This window comes from Tachyglossus aculeatus, chromosome 4 (genome assembly GCF_015852505.1).
Source record: "Tachyglossus aculeatus isolate mTacAcu1 chromosome 4, mTacAcu1.pri, whole genome shotgun sequence".
Taxonomy (NCBI): domain Eukaryota; kingdom Metazoa; phylum Chordata; class Mammalia; order Monotremata; family Tachyglossidae; genus Tachyglossus; species Tachyglossus aculeatus.
In genome coordinates this window covers 132,953,757-132,975,317 of record NC_052069.1, presented here as the reverse complement: position 1 = coordinate 132,975,317, position 21,561 = coordinate 132,953,757, and positions in this window count along the sequence as shown.

Here is a 21,561-nt window from a genome sequence, read left to right as displayed (position 1 = left end):
ATTAAGACTGTGAGTCCCAGTTGGGACAACCCGATTTACGTTGCATCTACCCCAGCTCTTAGAACAGTGCTTGACACATAGTAAGCGCTTACCAAATGCAATTATTATTATTATCAACTTGGGAGGGACTGAGGGGTTCTGAGAACGGGGTGACGGAAGGCAATCACCGATACTGCCTGGGTGGACAGGACGGGAAAATCTCAGGTTTCAGAAGGAATAGGTTGTAGCCCAGGGGTCGTCCTTGTCTATCTCAGAGCCGTGACACTGTACCAAACTGGGATGAGGTGGTCACTGCATTCTCTCCTCTGAATGCCCCTGCCCTCTTTCAAAATGTCTCAGTGATGGAAAATGGAGAAATAATTGGTCAGCCCGCATTTCCTCCTCCTCACCTCCAGTCCATCAGAGCACAGCTTTCCCCATCTTCAAAGCCCCTCCGTCATCCCACCACTTCCAGGCTGCTACGCACGGTTCACTTTTCTTCTCCCTGAGTCATATTTTCCCAACTACCAATCAACATCTTAGACCACTTCTCCATTTTTTCACTCACACCCACTATTAGAGTTTTGTACGTAGTGGCTTTTATAAAATTTAATCTTGAAGCACATAGTCATCTATTTACCACTCTTTCCAGTCTCTTCTTCGTCCTCTCATTAATTGATTTTGTGTCTATCTCCCCTGTCAGATTTTATGCTCTTGGAAAGCAGGGATGGTGTTTAATTTATTTTGATCTCTCTGAAGGGTTCACTACAGTACTTTACACCCAGGATGCATTCAACAAATATCACTGATTGATGGATGGATGAATAGATAGAAGGACACATGGATGGGTTGTTGGATGGATGGATGGAAAGCTGGGTGGGTAGATGGATGGATGGGTGGATTATTTGCTGTGTGACCTTCGGCAAGGCACTTCACTTCTCTATGCCTCAGTTATCTCATCTGTGAAATGGGAATTGAGACGGCGAGTACCTTGTGGGATAGGGACTCTGTAAAACCTGATTAGCTTGCATCTGCTCCAGCATGTAGTACAATGTTCGGCACATAGTAAGCGCTTAACAAATAACACTATTATTGTGGATGGATGGATGGACGGACGGATGGATGGATGGATGGATGGATGGATGGATGGATGGATGGATGGATAGACAGATGGGTAAACTGAAAGACGGATGGATGGATGGGTGGTCGGATGGATGGATGGATGAACGAATGGATTCGAGGCAAGGATTTGATCAGTCACATTCATTCATTCATTGATTCCATCGCATTTATTGAATGCTTACGGTGTGCAGAGCACTGTACTAAGTGCTTGGAAAGCACAATTCAGCGACAAATAGACGTAATCCTTGCCCACAACGGGCTCCCAGTTGAGACGTGGGAAGGCAGGCATCAAAATAAGTAAACAGGCAGTCAAATGTGGGGAAACGTTTCCATGATTGCGTCCCTTCTCCCTTGTCACCCTCCGATTTTCTGATTTTCATAACCACCAAGAGTGATCTTAAAATTCATAGAGTTACTGTTATTATAAGTAGTAGTATCAACATTATCATTATGGAATTTATTAAGAATTTACTTACTAAAGACTGCCAAGTGTCAGAGTAGAAACAAACTAATCATATCAGACACGTTCCCTGACCCACGGGAGCTCAGATTGTAAGAGAAAGAGAGAGCACATATTGAATCCAGATTTTACATAGAGACTCAGAGAGGTTACGTAGCTGACCCAAGGTGATATAGCAGGCCGGTGGCAGAACCGGTCAGGCCATTCAATTCTCATGACTCCCAGCCACACGCTCATTCCACTAAACCACGATGTCACCCAAACAATCACTTGTCAGTCATTTATTCATTCCTCAATCATATTCATTGAATGCTTACCATAAGCAGAGCACTGTACTAAGCGCCTGGAAAGTACCATTCAGAATAGAGACAAACCCTCCCGACACCGGTTTCGCAGTCACACACGTCTTATCAGCCTCTGTACCAGATATTGACAAATCCTCAGATGCTGGCCTTCTTCTTTGGACAGCTCTTTATATGGCTACCCCCACGGACAGAATCCTGATGACGAATAGGATAGTCAGCAAACGGAAACAGACAGTTTGTCCCTTAAAGGAGGGAGGAGGAACCTCCCTTTTCGGACTCTCCCCAGGGAGGCCTTCGTGTCCCGGTTTCTCAAGCTGTAGATGAGGGGGTTCAGGGCCGGGGGCACCACGGTGTAGAACACGGACAACAGCAGGTCCAGCGTCGAGCGGGAACCTGATGGAGGCCTCTGGTAAGCACAGAAACAAGTCATGAGAAAGAGAGTGACGAGAACAAAGTGAGGCGGGCAGGTGGAGAAGGCTTTGGCCCAGCCCTCGGAGGCCGGCATCCTCAGCACGGCCCGGAAGATGTGCACGATTATGAGAATGAAGCAGACGACACCTAAAGCTATACCAGAGGTGACGCTCACGTCAATGGCGATGTGCTTGTCGGAGCAGGAGATCTTCAGCAGGGAGGGGAGGTCAAAGAAAAACTGCTGGACGAGGTTGGACCCACAAAAGCTCAGGAAGAGAGTGGAAGCTGCATACAAGACCCCAAACCTCACCCCGGTGAGCCAGGAGGTGGCCGCCATCTTTCCACAGGCCGTGTTGATCATGATGAGATCATAGAGCAGGGGGAGACAGATGGCGGCGTAGCGGTCGTAGGACAACGTCGTTAGAAGATAAAGCTCTGAACAGGCAAAGAGGACCACCCAGAAGAGCTGATGGGCACAACCCAAGAAGGAAATGGAGTTGCAGGTGGTCAAGGAGTTGAGGACAGAGTTGGGGACGATCATGGTGATGGGATAGAGGTCAAGGACGGACAGGTTCCTGAGGAAGACGTACAGGGGGCTGTGGAGGTGCCAGTCGAGGACCGTGACGGGGATGATGAGGAGATTCCCCGTCAGGGCCGCCAGGTAGATCAGGAGGAACAGCGTGGCCTGGACCAGCTGCAGCTCCCGGACCTCTGAGAATCCCAGCAGGAGGAATCCCGACACCGTGGAGACGTTGGGCATTTTTGGGAGACAGCACTGACTTTCTGCAATGAATGAGGGAAGAGCCAAAGATAGAGTCAGTTGATGGGATGAGTGAAGAAACTGACGGGACACAATGGTGATTCTCTATGGAGAGGAGACAGTTACTGAATTCAGAATGATCTCTGAGTTTACCGTGGAGACACTAACAATTCTGGGGAATGATGTCGACTCCCTGCACAGGAAGAGGGAGGGAAGACTTCAATTTAGAGACGTTGAGGCTGGGGGTGAAGGGATAGCACTAAATCAATCAATTGTACTTACTGAGTACCAACAGAGGACACGGTATTAGCGAATATAGTCACTGTCCCCAGGGAGGCTCCATTCTATTGGAAGCTTCGAACTGTGTAGAAACAGGGTGCTATTGGGAAGAACACAGGCCTGGGAGTCAGAGGACCTGGGTTCTAATCCCACCTCTAGCAGTTCTCTGCTGCAACGCCATGGGAAAGTGACTTAATTTCTCAACGCCTCAGTTTTCTCGATAGTTAAATGAGGATTCGATACGAGTTTCCCTCTTACGTAGTCTGCGAATCCCTCGTGGGACACGGACTTGTGCATACCAGGTTGCCCTCAATCTCCCCCAGCACTTAAAAGTCCGGGATGGCTTGGCACGTAGTAAGCACTTAATCAATATCAAGAGAATTATTTTGGGTTGAGGGGGACGAAACTAAAATGAATAGCAGAGGTCAGAGAACATAAAGATACGTTCATGACTGTTGTGAAATTTTTTTGCTGATTCTAGAGTCGAACAAGAAGTGACTTTACATTCATTCTTTCATTCATTTAATCGTATTTATTGAGCACTTACTGTGTGCAGAGCACTGTACTAGCCGCTTGGGTAGTACAAATAAATTCATCCATTTAGTGGAGAAAGAACAGGCCTGGTAGACAGAAGGACCTTGGTTCTAATCCTGTCTCCACCCTTCGTCTGCTGTATGGCCTGGGGCCAATTGCGTACCTTCTCTGTGCCTCAGTTACCTCATCTGTAAATTGGGGATTATGACTGAAAGCACTATGAGGGGCATGGACTATGTCCAACTTGATTAGCATGTATCCACCCCAGTGCTTAGTACAGTACCTGGCATGTAACAAGCGTTTAACAATACCATAAAACAAACAACAAAAGTGAAACCCACGTGTACATCAAACTGATTCCATTTACTCAATATCTGCACTTTCACTTGAACTCACACAAACACAAGCATACTTCATCATTCATCTAGTCCTTTCCTAAAGAATCGCTCAGCCTACATCTCTCCTCTCCTCAGCCTAGTCTCATGACAAGTTCTGTCTTTTCACAAGGAACAAAAACTCACAGTAGGCTTGAAGGCTTTCCGCCCTATTACTTCACTTCATCCCCTTTCCATCGTTCATCTCGTCTTTTCAGCTCTCAAAGCAACTTTCTAGGTGTTACTCATCATCGACTCTCCCGTTTCCATTCTAGCCTGGAACTCCCTCTCTTATCGGCTCAAAATCAGAGTGAGCACAGTTCTTTCCGAATTCTGAGCACTGCTAAAATCCCCCCATCCTCCAACCAGCTTCCCCGATTCATTTTCCAGCCCTCTAAACCGACTTCACCTAATTCAATTGCAAATCAACTCATTTCTATCCTCATTTAGTGAAACAAGCATGGGCCCAGGAATTCTCTTCCTGACTGTGAGCTCCTTGAGGGGAGCATATACATCTCCCAGCTCTGTTCTATTGTACTCTCCCAAGCATAGCTTAGTGGGAGTCAGAGGACCTGAGTTCTAATCCTGCCTCTGTCCCTTTGCTGCTGTGGGACCTTGGGCAAGTCGCTTCACTTCTTCCGGCCTCAGTTTCCTCATCTGTAAAATGGCACCACTAATTGCATATTCATCTTTCCATTCTTTCTTTCCTTCGAGAAGGGGCAGGGACTGTGGCTGTAATGGTGTTCTAAAGAGGATAGAGCATGGGCCTGGGAGTCAGAAGGAGTCAGAAGGACCTGGGTTTTAATTCTGTTTCCGCCTTTTGTCTGCTCTGTGATCATGGGCAAGTCATTCAACTTCTCTGAGCCACAGTTACCTCATCCGTAAAATGGGGGTTACGACTGTGAGCCCCACGTGGAACAAGGACTGTATCCAACCTGCTTAACGTGTATCTACCCCATAGTCATACTATGACCTACCCCATACTATTCATTATCAATGGCATTTGTTGAGTGCTTACCATGTGCAGAGCACTGTAGTAAGCACTTAATTCCTTAGTAGATACCATTGATTGATTGATAGTTGTCCTTCATCCTCGAAGAAGATTCCACAACAATAAGAATATAAGAACAAGAATAATAAGAATATAGTAAGTGCTCAACAAATGCCATAATAATGGCATAGTGAGTACTTAACAAATGACATAATAATAACAATTGCTTAACAATTGCCATAATAATAATATAGTGAGTGCTTAACAAATACCACAATAATAATAATATAGTTAGTGCTTAGCATATGCCATAATAATAATGTAATGTGTGCTTAACTAATACCATAATAATAATATAGTAAATGCTTAACAAATGCCATAATAATATAGTGAGTGCTTAACAAATATCACAATAATAATGTGTTTAACATGCCATAGTAATAATATAATGTGTGCTTAACAAATACCATACTAATAATATAGTGAGTGCTTAACAAATGCCATAATAAGAATATAATAAGTGCTTAACAAATGCCATTATAATAATATAGTGAGTGCTTAACAATTACCATAATAATAATACGGTAAGTGCTTAACGAATGCCGCAATAATAATACAGTGAGTGCTTAATAACTGCCATAATAATGTAATAATAATAATTATGACAATGGCATTTGTTAAGCGCTTACTATGTGCAAAGCACTGTTCTAAGCACTGGGGAGGATACAAGGTGATCAGGTTGTCCCACATGGTGCTCACAGTCTTCATCCCCATTTGACAGATGAGGGAACTGAGGCCCAGAGAAGTGAAGGGACTTGCCCCAGGTCACACAGCTGATAAGTGGCGGGGCCGGCATTAGAACCCACGACCTGTGACTACCAAGTCCGGGCTCTTTCCACTGAGCCACGCTGCTTCTCAATATAGTGAGTGCTTAACAAATACTATAATAAAAATATAGTGAGCGCTTAACAAATACCACAATAATAATATAAGAAGTGATGATGATGATCGCATTTGTTAAGCGCTTACTATGTTCAAAGCACTGTTCTAAGCGCTGGGGGGATACAAAGGTGATCAGGTTGCCCCACGCGGGGCACACAGTCTTAATCCCCATTTTACAGATGAGGGAACAGAGGCTCAGAGAAGTGAAGTGACTTGCCCAAGGTCACACAGCAGGCGTGTGGCGGAGCCGGGATTCGAACCCATGACCTCTGACTCCAAAGCCCGTACTGTTTCCACTGAGCCACGCTGCTTCTCAAATGCCATAGTAAGGATATAGTGAGTGTTTAACAAAAGCCATAATAATAATATAGTGAGTGCTTAACAAATACCACAGTAATAATTATATAGCAAGCGCTTAACATATGCCGTAATAATAATATAATGCATGCTTAACAAATACCGTAATAATAATATAGTAATTGCTTAACAAATGTCGCAATAATAATATAGTGAGTGCTTAATAAATTCCATAATAATAATGTACTGAGGGCTTAACAAATACCATAATAATAACAATATAGTAAATGCTTAACAAATTCCGTAATAATAATATAGTGAGTGCTTAACAAATACCATAATAATAATATAGCAAGTGCTTAACAAATGTCACCATAATAATAATATAATTACTTAACAAATCCCATAATAACAATAATATAGTGAGTGTTTAACAAATCCCATAAGATAGTGAGTGCTCAACAAATATCATAATAATAATATAGTAAGTGCTTAACAAATGCCATAATAATACTATAGTGAGTGCTTAATTTATACCATAGTAATAGCAGAGTGAGTGCTAAACAAATATCATAATGATCTAGTGAGAGCTCAACAAATAAAACAGTAATGATGATAATATTAATAATTATTGTAAATCTAGGCGGATAAATATAAGTGGACCAATCTCTCCCTTCAGTTTTGCAATTTTTCTGCTTCTAGATGTTGAACGTAAGGGCCCACTGGGAATCCTAACTTCTGCGAGCAGGCGGGATCCCCGGGGGATGGGAGAAGACGAGAGTCGTACCTTTTTCAGGAGTTCATAAAACCTGCTCCTCTGTTTCTGCAGCACATTGTTCTGAGAGTATTGGCCACCGGTTCTGTGCTCAGATATAAAGACCATCAGAGATCTAGAGCCCTTTCTGGCGATCGTGAGTGCCGTGGCTGAGACCCGGGTTATTTTGAGAGCTAAGGGGGGACTCCATCAATCAATGCGGGCTTACTGAGTGCAGAGCACTGCACTAAGCGCTTGGGAGAGCACACTAGTTCAGAATGAGTAGACACGTTCAATGCCCACTGCCTGGCTACTTGTTTTGTTTTTGCCTGTCTCCTTGTTTTGTATTGTTGCCTGTCTCCTCCTTCTAGACTGTGAGCCCGTTGTTGGGTAGGGATTGTCTCTGTGGCCGAATTGGACTTTCCAAGCACTTAGTCCAGGGCTCTGCACACGGTAAGCGCTCAATAAATACGACTGAATGAAGGAATGAACGAGCTTAGGGTCTAGAATTAGAGGCAGACGTTAGTCAAAGAAGCAGTGGTAGTATCCAGCGCACACTGTGTGCAGAGCACTGAATGAGCGATTGGAGGAGTCCAATGTAATAGAGTTGGTGGACAAGATCTCTGCCCCAGTGAGCTTACACTGTACATGGAGAGGCAGGCATTAGTCAATCAATCAGTGCTATTTATTGAGTGTTTGTGTGAAGAGCATCGAATTAAGCAACTGGAAGAATATAACAGAGTCAATAATAATACTAATAATACTAATAATAATAATAACGGTATTTTAAGCACTTACTATGTGCCAAGCACTGTTGATGATAATAATGATAGCATTTGTTAAGTGCTTACTATGTGCAAAGCACTGTTCTAAGCGCTGAGGAGGATACAAGGTATCCGGTTGTCCCTCGTGGGGGGGTCACAGTCTTAATCCCCATTTTACAGATGAGGTCACTGAGGCCCAGAGAAGTGAAGTGACTTGCCCAATGTCACACAGCTGACAAGTAGCGGAGCCGGGATTAGAGCCCAAGACCTCTGGCTTCCAAGCCCGGGCTCTTTCCACTGAGCCACGCTGCTTCTCTAGACACATTCCCTGCCCACAACGAACTGACCATCTAAAAGGAGCGAGCAAAGCTCTCTCATTTCATTCCTGACCTGATTCTAAGAAGACCCGTGAGGAAGGTGAACTAGATTTTCCTGATTTTAAAAATAAGGTGAGGAAATTGAGAGAAGTGAAGTGGCGTGCCCAAGATCACACAGCGGGCAAAGGCCGGAGCCGGGATTGTGCTCTTTCATTCATTCATTCAACCGCATTTATTGAGCGCTCACTGTGTCCAGAGCACTGTATTAAGCTCTTGGGAAGTACAAGTTGGCAACATATAGAGACGGTCCCCACCCATCAGCGGGCTCACAGTCTAGAAGGGGGAGACAGACAACAAAACAAAACATTCGGACAGGTGTCAAGTCATCAGAATAAATAGAAATAAAGCTAGATGCACATCATTAACAATATAAATAGAATAGTAAATATGTACAAATAAAATAAATAAGAGTAATAACCCTGTACAAAAATATATAGAGGTGCTGTTGGGAGGAGAAGGAGGTAGGGCGGGGGGGGAGGATGGGGAGGAGGAGAGGAAAAAGGGGGCTCAGTTTGGGAAGGCCTCCTGGAGGAGGTGAGCTCTCAGTAGGGCTTCGAAGGGAGGAAGAGAGCTAGCTTGGAGGATGTGCGGAGGGAGGGCATTCCAGGCCAGGGGAAGGACGTGGGCCGGGGGTCGACGGCGGGACAGGCAGGAACGAGGTACAGTGAGGAGGTTAGTGGCAGAGGTGCGGAGGGTGTGGGCAGGGCTGTAGAAGCTCTTTCTATCAGACCACGCTCTGGGACTTGTTTACAGGACACGGGATGACTAAACTGAGGAGAGATGTTCTGGTCTGAAGCAGAGTCCAAGAACGGAGAGGTTTTTTTACGATGATGATGGTATTTGTTAAGCGCTTACTATGTGCCAAGCACTGTTTTAAGCGCTGGGGTAGACAGAAGGTGATCAGGTTGTCCCACGTGGGGCTCACAATCTTCATCCCCCTTTTACAGATGAGGGAACTGAGACACAGAGAAGTGAAGTGACTTGCCCAAAGTCACACAGCTTACAAGTGGCGGAGCCAGGATTAGAACCCACGACCTCTGGCTCCCAAGCCCGGGCTCTATCCACTGAGCCACGCTGCTTCTATTTGCTACGAAATCATTGTCATCATCACTATATCATTATTCAGTGCTTAGAACTGTGGTTGACACACAGTAAGCATGGCTCAGTGAATAGAGCCCGGGCTTGGGAATCAGAGGTTGTGAGTTCTAATCCCGGCTTCGCCACTTGTCGGCACTGTGACTTTGGGCAAGTCACTTTACTTCTCTGTGCCTCAATTCCTTCATCTGTAAAATGGGGATTAAGACTGTAAGCCCCATGTGGGACAATCTGATTACCTTGGTTACCTCTGCTGCTAACCTCCTCACTGGACCTCGTTCTCTCCTGCCCCACTTTCGACCCCGGCCCACGTCCTACCTCTGGCTTGGAACACCCTCCCTCCTCACATCCACCAAACAAGCTCTCTTCCCCTGTTCAAAGCCCTACTGAGAGCTCACCTCCTCCAAGAGGCCTAATCATTATTCCGTTTCTGTGATTCATTCATTCACTCAATCATGTTTATTGAGCGCTTACTGTACTAAGCACTGGGAAAGTAAAATTCGGCAACAGAGAGAGACAATCCCTACACAACAACGGGCTCACAGTCTAGAAGGGGGACCCAGACAACAAAACAAAACAAGTACCCAGGTGTCAATACCATCTAAATAGATAAATTGAATTATAGATATATACACATCATTAATAAAGTTAATAGATTAATAATAGCGTTCTGGTTATGCTCCGATGTTTGGAGTTTCATCCTATGCTAGGTCTTGGGACCCCTTCTAGACTGTAAGCCCGGTGTTGGATAGGGACCGCCTCTACATGTTACCAACTTGCACTTCCCAAGCGCTTAGCAATGCGCTCTGCACACAGTAAGCGCTCAATAAATACGATTGAATGAATGAATAAATCTGAAATCTGCAGCAATCCAACTTGGACATTCCCCTCTAGACTGTAAGCTCCTCATGGGCAGGAAATGTGGCTACCAACCCCGTTACACTGTTATATCGTACTCTCCCAAGCACTTACCAACCAAGGTCTGCACATAGTAAGCACTCAATAAAAAAGATCGATTGATTAATGTGCTTTATGTTCCCCTACTGAATTTCTATCTGCATTCTACATTACTCCCAAGCTCACCCTCATTCCGAACTCCCCCGACTCAGACCCCTATCTCACCAGCTTTACCCCGCTTGCAATTCAGTCTCCCTTCATATCCACCAGACCACAGGGGGTCCACATGGCAGACCAGTAGCAGAACTGGGATTAGAACCCGCGACCTCAGACTCCCAAGCCCATTCTCAGGATAGATGGATGGATGGATGGATAGATGAATGGTTGGAAGGATAGATGGATGGATGGAAGGTAGGAAAGATGGATTGATGAGAGAAGATGTATTTAACAAGACAGATGAAGCTGCAGTCATCATTTCTTCCCTTCTCCCAAACCACCTCCCATTTTTGAACTTTCATTCCCACCCCGAGAATCATGCTAAAGAGTGTATCGTTGCATTTTTATAGTCATTACTAATAATGATATCATTATTGTATTTATTAAGAAACCATGTGCCTCAATTGTTCCACTTGCTGGAGTAGGAACAATAGAATCAGTTCAGACACAATTTCTGTCCCACAGGGGCTCAGAGTATAAGAGGCAGAGAGATCCCTGAGAAGTAGCGTGGCTCAGTAGAAAGAGCCCGGGCTTTGGAGTCAGAGGTCATGGGTTCAAATCCCGGCTACGCCAGTTGTCAGCTGTGTGACTTTGGTTAAGTCACTTCACTTCTTTGTGCCTCAGTGACCTCATCTGTAAAATGGGGATAAAGACTGTGAGCCCCCCCGTGGGACAACCTGATCACCTTGTAACCTCCCCCTGCGGTTAGAACAGTGCTTTGCACATAGTAAGTGCTTAATAAATGCTATTATTGTTATCACTATTATTAATATTATTATTATCCTAGGGATGTTAAGTCACTGCCCCTAGGTCACAAAGCAGGCCTGTAGCAGAGCTGGCATCAGGACACGAGTCTCAATCAATCAATCATAATTATTGAGCACTTACTCTGGGCCCAGCACTGTACAAAGCACTTGGAATAGTTCAATATAACAGAGTTGGTAGACATGTTTCCTGCCCACGATGATAGTCTAGAACGATTCCCATTCATTTAGGCCATGATAAAATCTTTTTAAAAATTATGGTATTTGTTAAGCACTTGCTGTATGCCAAGCACTGTTCTAAGGACAGTGGGGTAGATTCGAAGTCATCGGGTTATCCCATGTGGGGTTCCCAGTCTTAATCCCCATTTTACAGATGAGGTCACTGAGGAACGGATAGGTTAAGTGGCTCACCTAAGGTCGCCCAGACGAAAAGTGGCAGAGCTGGGCTTCGAACCGTCCCCAAACAGGATTGACTGTTTGAGGAAGTACTAAGCACTTGGGGGAGTTCAGTTTACCAGAGTAGTTAAACCCATTCCCTGACCACAATGAGCTAGCAGTCTACAGGGACTCCCCTTCCTTTAGGCCATGATGCCTCCCCAAAACCGGATTGTCAGTCCTACTTCCATCGTAGCCGCCTCCCTCCCAGACTTTGACAATTCACCGACGTCCAGCGTTTCCTGTGAACCTTGTTGGACAGCTAATTATCTGGCTAGGTCCAAGGGCAATTCCTTGGTTAAGTGGTGGGGTGCGAGGATTTGCACAAGGAAGGAGACATTTTGTCCCAGAGGGGAGGCTGGACGAGTGACCCTTTTAGGATTCTGCCCATGGCGGCCTTCATGTCCCGGTTCCTCAGGCTGTAGATGAGGGGGTTGAGGGTGGGGGGTACCACCGTGTAGAACACGGACACCAGCAAATCCACGAGCGAGGAGGAGTCGGAGGGCGGCTTGAGGTTGGCAAATACCGCCGCCGTGACGAAAACAGTAACAACGGCGAGGTGGGGCAGGCAGGTGGAGAAAGCTTTGGCCCGGCCCTCGGCGGCCGGCATCCTCAGCATGGCCCGGAAGATGCACACGTACGAGACGATGATGGGAATGAAGCCGGCGACGCCTAACACTACCGCAGTGGTGAGGCTCACGTCAACGGCGACGTGGTCCTTGGAGCACGAGAGCTTCAGCAGGGAGGGGATGTCACAGAAAGACTGCTGGACGATGCTGGACCCACAGAAGGACAGGGAGAACATCCCAGCTGAACACATTACTGAAACCAGGCCCCCAGTGAGCCATGAAGCGGCCGCCAGTTTCCCACAGGTCACTGTGTTCATGACGACCTCATAGCTCAGGGGGAGGCAGATGGCGGCGTAGCGGTCGTAGGACATCGCCGTGAGGAGGAACAGCTCGGACCCGGCAAACAGGACCACTGAGAAGAGCTGGACGGCACAGCCCAGGAAGGAAATGGATCTATGTTCGGTCAGGGAGTTTTGGATGGACTTGGGGACTGTGACGGAGATGTAGCAGAGGTCGAGGACGGACAGGTTCCTGAGGAAGAAGTACATGGGGGTGTGGAGGCGCCGGTCAAGGGCGGTGGCGGCGACGATGAGGAAATTCCCCATCAGGGCCTCCAGGTAGACCAGGAGGAACAGCGCGGCATGGACCAGCTGCAGGTACCGGACCTCCGAGAATCCCAGCAGGAGGAATTCCCTCATTGTGGAGATGTTGGGCATTTCTGGAAAGCAGTATTGACTTTCTGCAGTGGATGAGGGAAGAGCCAAAGTCACAGTCCATTGATGGGAAGAGTGAAGAAACTGACAAGATATTTGTTGGTGATTCTCTATGGAAAGGAGACAGTTACTGAATTCAAAATGATCTTTGAGTTTCATATCCAGCAGGGATAAGGAAAGGTCCAGATTTTCACATTATTTTGGTCGATTTAACGGGAATCCCTGAGATTGTCCCCCCTCAGCCACCTCAACAGATTTGGCAGACACGTTCCCTACCCACATAGAGTTTACAGTCTGGAGGGAGATCTTCTTCTATCTTCGTCTTCAAACCTCCCTGCTGCCGGAACTTGTTCTCTGCTTCCAATAACCAATACTTTGCGTGAGCGCGCGCGCGCGCGCGCACACACACACGCACACACACACACACACACACACACACACACACACACACACACACACACACACTGCTTTTAGCACAGGAAACCTGATTGCAGCAGCCTGTAAAGTGGAAAATGAATTCGTTCAGTAATATTCATTAAGCACTTACTGAGTGCAGAGCACTGTACTAAATGCTAGGGAGAGTGCAATAGAATAATAAACAGACAGAGTCCCTGCCCACAACGAGCGTACAGTCTTGTTTTTACTCACGATCGACTCTCTCGTTTCCATCCTAGCCTGGAACTCCCTCACTTATCAGCTCAAAATCAGAAAGAGCAGAGTTCTTTCTGAATTCTTTACTGCTAAAATCCCCCCTCCTCCAACCAGCTACCCCGATTCATTTCCCAGCCCTCTAAACCAACGCCACTTAGCTCAAACGCGAATCAACTCAAGTCCATCCTCAGTTAGTGGAAAAAGGATGGGTCCATGAGTTCTCGTCTTGACTCTGATCTCCTTGAGGGAAGCATACACATCTACCAGCTCTGCTCCATTGTACTCTCCCAGGCATAGCTTAATGGGAGTCAGAGGACTTGGGCCCTAATCCTGCTTCTGTTCCTTTTCTACTGTGGGACCTTGGGTAAGTCGCTTCACTTCTCTGGGCCTCAGTTTCCTCATCTGTAAAATGGCATGCAATAATTGCATATTCCTCTTTCCATTCATTTCTTTTCTTCTAGAAGGGGCAGTGAATGTATCTGTTATGGTGTGATAAAGTCGATAGAGCACTTCCCCTCTGCCTTCAAACATGCCCACGTCTCCCCATCCAAAAAGATCATCTCTTGACCCCACTGCCCCTTTCAGTTATCGCCCTATCTCCCTCCTGCCCTTCCTTTCCAAACTCCTAAAACGAGTCATCTGCACTCACCGCCTCGAATTCATCAACTCCAACTATCTCCTGGACTCCCTCCAATCTGGCTTCCATCTCCTCCACTCCATGAAAGCTGCCCTCTCAAAGGTCACCAATGACCCCCTTCTTGCCAAATCCAATGGTTCCTACTCTATCCTAATCCTCCTCGAACAGCTGCCTTTGACACTGCGGACCATCCCCTTCTCCTCAACATGTTACCCAATCTTGGCTTCACAGACTCCGTCCTCTCCTGGTTCTCCTCATCCCTCTGGGCGTTCAATCTCGGTCTCCTTCGCGGGCTCCTCCTCCTCCTCCTCCCATCCCCTAACTATAGGGGTTCCTCATTGGTCAGTTCTCGGTCCCCTTCTGTTCTCCATCTATACTCAGTCCCTTGGTGAACTCATTCGCTCCCACTGCTTCAAGTATCATCTCTATGCAGATGACACCCAAATCTACATCTCTCCCCACTGTTGTCTCTCCAGGCTCGTATCTCCTCCTGTCTTCAGGACATCTCCACCTAGACGTCCGTCCGCCACCTAAAACTCAACATGTCCAAAACTGAGCTCCTTATCTTTCTTCCCAAACACTGTCCTCTCCTTCCGTTTCCCGTCACTGTGGACGGCACTACCATCATTCCGGTCTCACAAGACCGTAGCCTTGTTGTCCTCCTTGACTCCACTCTTTCATTCACCCCACACATCCAATCTGTCACCACAACCTGACGGTTTCACCTCTGCAACATCGCCAAGATTTGCCCTTCCCTCTCCATCCAAACTGCTACCTTATTGGTTCAATCTCTCATCCTATCCCGACTGGATTACTGCATCGGCCTCCTTTGTGATCTCCCACCCTCCTGTCTCTCCCCACTTCAGTCTGCTGCATGGATTATCTTTCTACAGAAATGCTCTGGTTTTGTCACTCCCCTCCTCAAAAATCTCCAGTGGTTGCCTATCAATCTTCGTATGAAGCAAAAAACCCTCACTATTGGGTTCAAAGCTCTCCACCCCCTTGTCGCTTCCTATCTCACCTCCCTTCTCTCCTTCTCCAGCCCAGCCCCAAGCCCAGAGGGAGAAAGACCACAAAACAAAACAAGTAGACAGGCATCAATAGCATCAAAACAGAAAAATAGAATTATAGATACATACACGCCATTGATAAAATAAATCGAGTAATAAATATGTACAAATATACACAAGTGCTATAGGGAAGGGAAGGAAGTAGAGCAGAGGGAGAGGATGAGGGGCAGAGGAAAATGGGGGGCTCAGTCTGGGAAGGCCTCCTGGAGGAGGTGAGCTCTCGTAGCGCTTTGAACAGGGGAAGAGAGTCTGGAGGATGGTGGATGTGAGGAGGGAGGGCGTTCCAAGCCAGAGGTAGGACGTGGGCCGGGGTCGACAGCAGGACAGGAGGGAACACGGTCCAGTGAGGAGGTTAGCAGCAGAGGTAACCAAGGTAATCAGATTGTCCCACATGGGGCTTACAGTCTTAATCCCCATTTTACAGATGAGGGAATTGAGGCACAGAGAAGTAAAGTGACTTGCCCAAAGTCACAGTGCTGACAAGTGGCGAAGCCGGGATTATAACTCACAACCTCTGATTCCCAAGCCCGGGCTCTATCCACTGAGCCATGCTTACTGTGTGTCAAGCACTGTTCTAAGCACTGAATAATAATATAGTGGTGATGATAATGATTTCGTAACAAATAGAAGCAGCGTGGCTCAGTGGATAGAGCCTGGGCTTGGGAGCCAGAGGTCGTGGGTTCTAATCCTGGCTCCGCCACTTGTCAGCTGCGTGACTTTGGGCAAGTCACTTCACTTCTCTGTGTCTCAGTTCCCTCATCTGTAAAATGGGGATGAAGACTGTAAGCCCCACGTGGGATAACCTGATCACCTTGTGTCTACCCCAGCGCTTAGAACAGTGCTTGGCACATAGTAAGCGCTTAACAAATACCATCATCATCATCAAAAAACCTCTCCGTTCTTTGTCTCTGCTTCAGACCAGAACATCTCTCCCTAGTTTAGTCATCCCGTGTTCTGTAAACAAGGCCCTGAGCGTGGTCTGATAGAAAGAGCTTCTACAGCCCTGCACACACCCTCTTCTCCTCTGCCACTAACCTCCTCACTGTACCTCGTTCTTGCCTGTCCCGCCGTCGACCCCCGGCCCAGGTCCTTCCCCTGGCCTGGAATGCCCTCCCTCCACACATCCGCCAAGCTAGCTCTCTTCCTCCCTTCAAAGCCATACTGAGAGCTCACCTCCTCCAGGAGGCCTTCCCAGACTGAGCCCCCTTTTTCCTCTCCTCCTCCCCATGCCCCCCGCCCTACCTCCTTCTCCTCCCCACAGCACCTCTATATATTTTTGTACAGAGTTATTACTCTTATTTATTTTACTTGTACATATTTACTATTCTATTTATATTGTTAATGATGTGCATCTAGCTTTATTTCTATTTATTCTGATGACTGGACACCTGTCCGAATGTTTTGTTTTGTTGTCTGTCTCCCCCTTCTAGACCGTGAGCCCGCTGATGGGTAGGGACCGTCTCTATATGTTGCCAACTTGTACTTCCCAAGAGCTTAGTACAGTGCTCTGGACACAGTAAGCGCTCAATAAATGCGATTGAATGAATGAATGAATGAATGAATGAATGAATGAATGAAAGAGCACAATCCCGGTTCGGCACTTGCCTGCTGTGTGATCTTGGGCACGCCACTTCGCTTCTCTCAATTTCCTCACCTTATTTTTAAAACCAGGAAAATCTAGTTCACCTTCCTCACGGGTCTTCTTAGAATCAGGTCAGGAATGAAATGAGAGAGCTTTGCTCACTCCTTCTAGATGGTCAGTTCGTTGTGGGCAGGGAATGTGTCTAGAGAAGCAGCGTGGCTCAGTGGAAAGAGCCCGGGCTTGAGAGCCAGAGGTCTTGGGCTCTAATCCCGGCTCCGCCACCTGTCAGATGTGTGACTTTGGGCAAGTCACTTCACTTCTCTGGGCCTCAGTGACCTCATCTGTAAAATGGGGATTAAGACTGTGACCCCCCCACGAGGGACAACCGGATTACCTTGTATCCTCCGGAGCGTTTAGAACAGTGCTTTGCACATAGTAAGCACTTAACAAATGCTATCATTATTATCAGCAACAGTGCTTGGCACATAGTAAGCGCTTAAAATACCGTCATTATAATTATTATTATTATTATTATTATTATTATTATTATTATTAACTCTGTTATATTCTTCCAGTTGCTTAATTCGATGCTCTTCACACAAACACTCAATAAATAGCACTGATTGATTGACTAATGCCTGCCTCTTTATGTACAGTGTAAGCTCAATGGGGCAGAGATCTTGTCCACCAGCTCTATTACATTGGACTCCTCCAATCGCTCATTCAGTGCTCTGCACACAGTGAGCGCTGGATAATACCACTGCTTCTTTGACTAACGTCTGCCTCTAATTCTAGACCCTAAGCTCGTTCATTCCTTCATTCAGTCGTATTTATTGAGCGCTTACCGTGTACAGGGCACTGGACTAAGTGCTTGGAAACTCCAATTCGGCCACAGAGACAATCCCCACACAACAACGGGCTCACAGTCTAGAAGGAGGAGACAGGCAACAATACAAAACAAGGAGACAGGCAAAAACAAAACAAGTAGCCAGGCAGTGGGCATTGAACGTGTCTACTCATTCTGAACTAGCGTGCTCTCCCAAGCGCTTAGTGCAGTGCTCTGCACTCAGTAAGCCCCCATTGATTTATGGAGTCCCCCCTTAGCTCTCAAAATAACCCGGATCTCAGCCACGGCACTCACGATCGCCAGAAAGGGCTCTAGATCTCTGATGGTCTTCCTATCTGAGTCCAGAACCGGTGGCCAATACTCTCAGAACAATGCGCTGCAGAGACAGAGGAGCAGGTTTTATGAACTCCTGAAAAACGTACGACTCTCGTCTTCTCCCATCCCCCGGGGATCCCGCCTGCTCGCAGAAGTTAGGATTCCCAGTGGGCCCTTACGTTCAACATCTAGAAGCAGAAAAATTGCAAAACTGAAGGGAGAGATTGGTCCACTTAGATTTATCCGCCTAGATTTGCAATAATTATTAATATTATCATCATTACTGTTGTATTTGTTGAGCTGTCACTAGATCATTATGATATTTGTTTAGCACTCACTCTGCTATTATTATCGTATAAATTAAGCACTCACTATATTATCATTATGGTATTTGTTAAGCACTTGCTATATTATTATTATGATATTTGTTAAGCACTCACTATATTATTATTATGGCATTTGTTAAGCATTTACTATCTTATTATTATTATAGTATTTGTTAAGCCCTCAGTACATTATTATTATGGCATTTATTAAGCACTCACTATATTATTATTGCGACATTTGTTAAGCATTTTCTATATTATTATTACGGTATTTGTTAAGCATGCATTATATTATTTTTATGGCATATGTTAAGCACTTACTATATTATTATTATTATGATATTTGTTAAGCACTCACTATATTATTATTATGGTATTTGTTAAACACATACTATATCCTTATTATGGCATTTGTTAAGCACTTATTATATTATTATTGTGGTATTTGCTAAGCGCTCACTATCTTATGGGATTTGCTAAACACTCACTATATTATTATTATGGGTTTTTTAAGCACTCACTATATTATTATTTCAGTATTTGTTAAGCAGTTACTATATTATTATTATGGCATTTGTTAAGAACTCACTATATTATTATTACGGCATTTGTTAAGCACTAACTATAATTTTATTACAGTATTTGTTAAGCACTCACTATATTGAGAAGCAGCGTGGCTCAGTGGAAAGAGCCCGGACTTGGTAGTCACAGGTCGTGGGTTCTAATCCCAGCTCCGCCACTTGTCAGCTGTGTGACCTTGGGCAAGTCACTTCACGTCTCTAGGCCTCAGTTCCCTCATCTGTCAAATGGGGATGAAGACTGTGAGCACCATGTGGGACAACCTGATCACCTTGTATCCTCCCCAGTGCTTAGAACAGTGCTTTGCACATAGTAAGCACTTGACAAATGCCATCATCATCATCATTATTATTATATTATTATGGCAGTAATTAAGAACTCACCGTATTATTATTGCGGCATTCATTAAGCATTTACTATGTTATTATTATGGTAATTGTTAAGCACTCACTATATTATTATAATGGCATTTGTTAAGCACTTATTATATTCTTATTAAGGCATTTGTTAAGCACTCACTATATTATTATTATGGTATTTGTTAAGCACACATTATATTGTTATTATTATGACGTATGTTAAACACATTATTATTATTGTGATATTTGTTAACCGCTCACTATATCATTATGGCATTTGTTAAGCATTTCCTATATTATTACGGTATTAGTTAAGCACACATTACATTATTATTATGGCATATGCTAAGCACTAACTATATTATTATTATTGTGGTATTTGTTAAGCACTCACTATATTGTTATTATGGCAATTGTTAAGCAATTGTTATTATTATGTCATTTGTTAAGCACTCACTATGCCATTATTATGGCATTTGTTAAGCACTTACTATTTTCTTATTATTCTTGTTTTTATATTCTTATTGTTGTGGAATCTTCTTCGAGGATGAAGGACAACTATCAATCAATCAATGGTATCTACTAAGGTATTAAGTGCTTATTACAGTGCTCTGCACATGGTAAGCACTCAACAAATACCATTGATGATGATGCTGCAGAGCACTGTACTAAGTGCTAGGGAGCTTTCGATACAACAGAGTTGGTAGATGTGATTTCTGTCCACTTTTGGATTGTAATCTGCATGAGGGACAGGGACTGTGTTTAATTTCCGACGGGTGTACTTTCTCCTATCACTTATGATAACAACAACAATAATGATGATGATGATGATGATGATGATGATGATGGCATTTGTTAAGCGCTTACTATGTGCCAAGCACTGTTCTAAGCGCTGGGGGGATACAAGGTGATCAGGGTTTCCCACGGGGGGCTCCCAGTCTTAATCCCCATTTTCCAGATGAGGTAACTGAGGCCCAGAGAAGTGAAGTGACTTGCCCAAAATCACACAGCTGACAACTGGTGGAGCCGGGATTAGAACCCACGACCAAGCCGGGGCTCTTTCCAATACGCCACCCTGCTTCTCTTATTCATTCATTCATTCAATCATATTGATTGAGCGCTTACTGTGTGCGCAGCACTGTACTAAGCGCTTGGGAAGTACATGTCTTCATTCAGTCATATTAATTGAGCTCTTACTTTCTGCAGAGCACTCCACTATGCGCTTAGTACAGTGCTCTGCACCCAGTAAGCACTTAATGAATGCAATTACGACTTCTACTATGTACCTATGAGAAGTACCTAGTACCTATGTACCATGAAAAGCAGTGTGGCTCAGTGGAAAGAGTACGGGCTTGGGAGTCAGAGGTCATGGGTTCAAATCCCGGCTTAACTTCTCTGGGCCTCGTTTCCCTCATCTGTAACATGGGGATTACGATTGTGAGCCCCACATGGGACAACCTGATCAGTTTGTATCCTCCCCAGCGCTTAGAACAGTGCTTTGCACATAGTAAGCACTTTACAAATTCTATTTTTATTATTATTTTATTACCTGAACGTGAATTCCTGGACCACAGGTTAAGTGGGTTGTCCAAACAGAGCTTAGAATAGCGTTTGACGCCTAGTAAGTGCTTAACAAATGTCGTCAAAACAAACAAACAACAAAACTCCAGGTGTGCCCGGAGAATAGCAAAGGCCTGGCAGAAGTGCAATGTCTCAGGTGGTTTCACTCTGTCTCTGAGCTCCTCAGCCTTCCCTAGAAAAGCACCCAACTAGTAAAATCGGTGACCGGTGTGGACACAGTGATACAAAGATGCCTCGCAACAGGAGAGGGATAAAATATGTAAGCAGGAACCCCTGAACTAAACCACCCGGACCTGTAACTCTAGAGCAAAGCATAGAAGCCTGAGTAGCAGTGTGAAGAGTGGAAAGAGCACAGGGCATGGTGTTAGAAGGCCCTGAGTTCTAATTCCGGCTCCACCACTTGCCTGCTTTGTGACGTTGGGCAAGTCACTTCATTTCCCCGTGCCTCAGTTACCTCATCTGAAAAATGGGGATTAAGACTGTGAATCCAACGTGGGGCAGGGGCTGTGTCCAACCCGATTAGTTTGCATCGACCCCAGCCCTTAGTACGGTGTCTGGCCCATAGTAAGGGCTTAG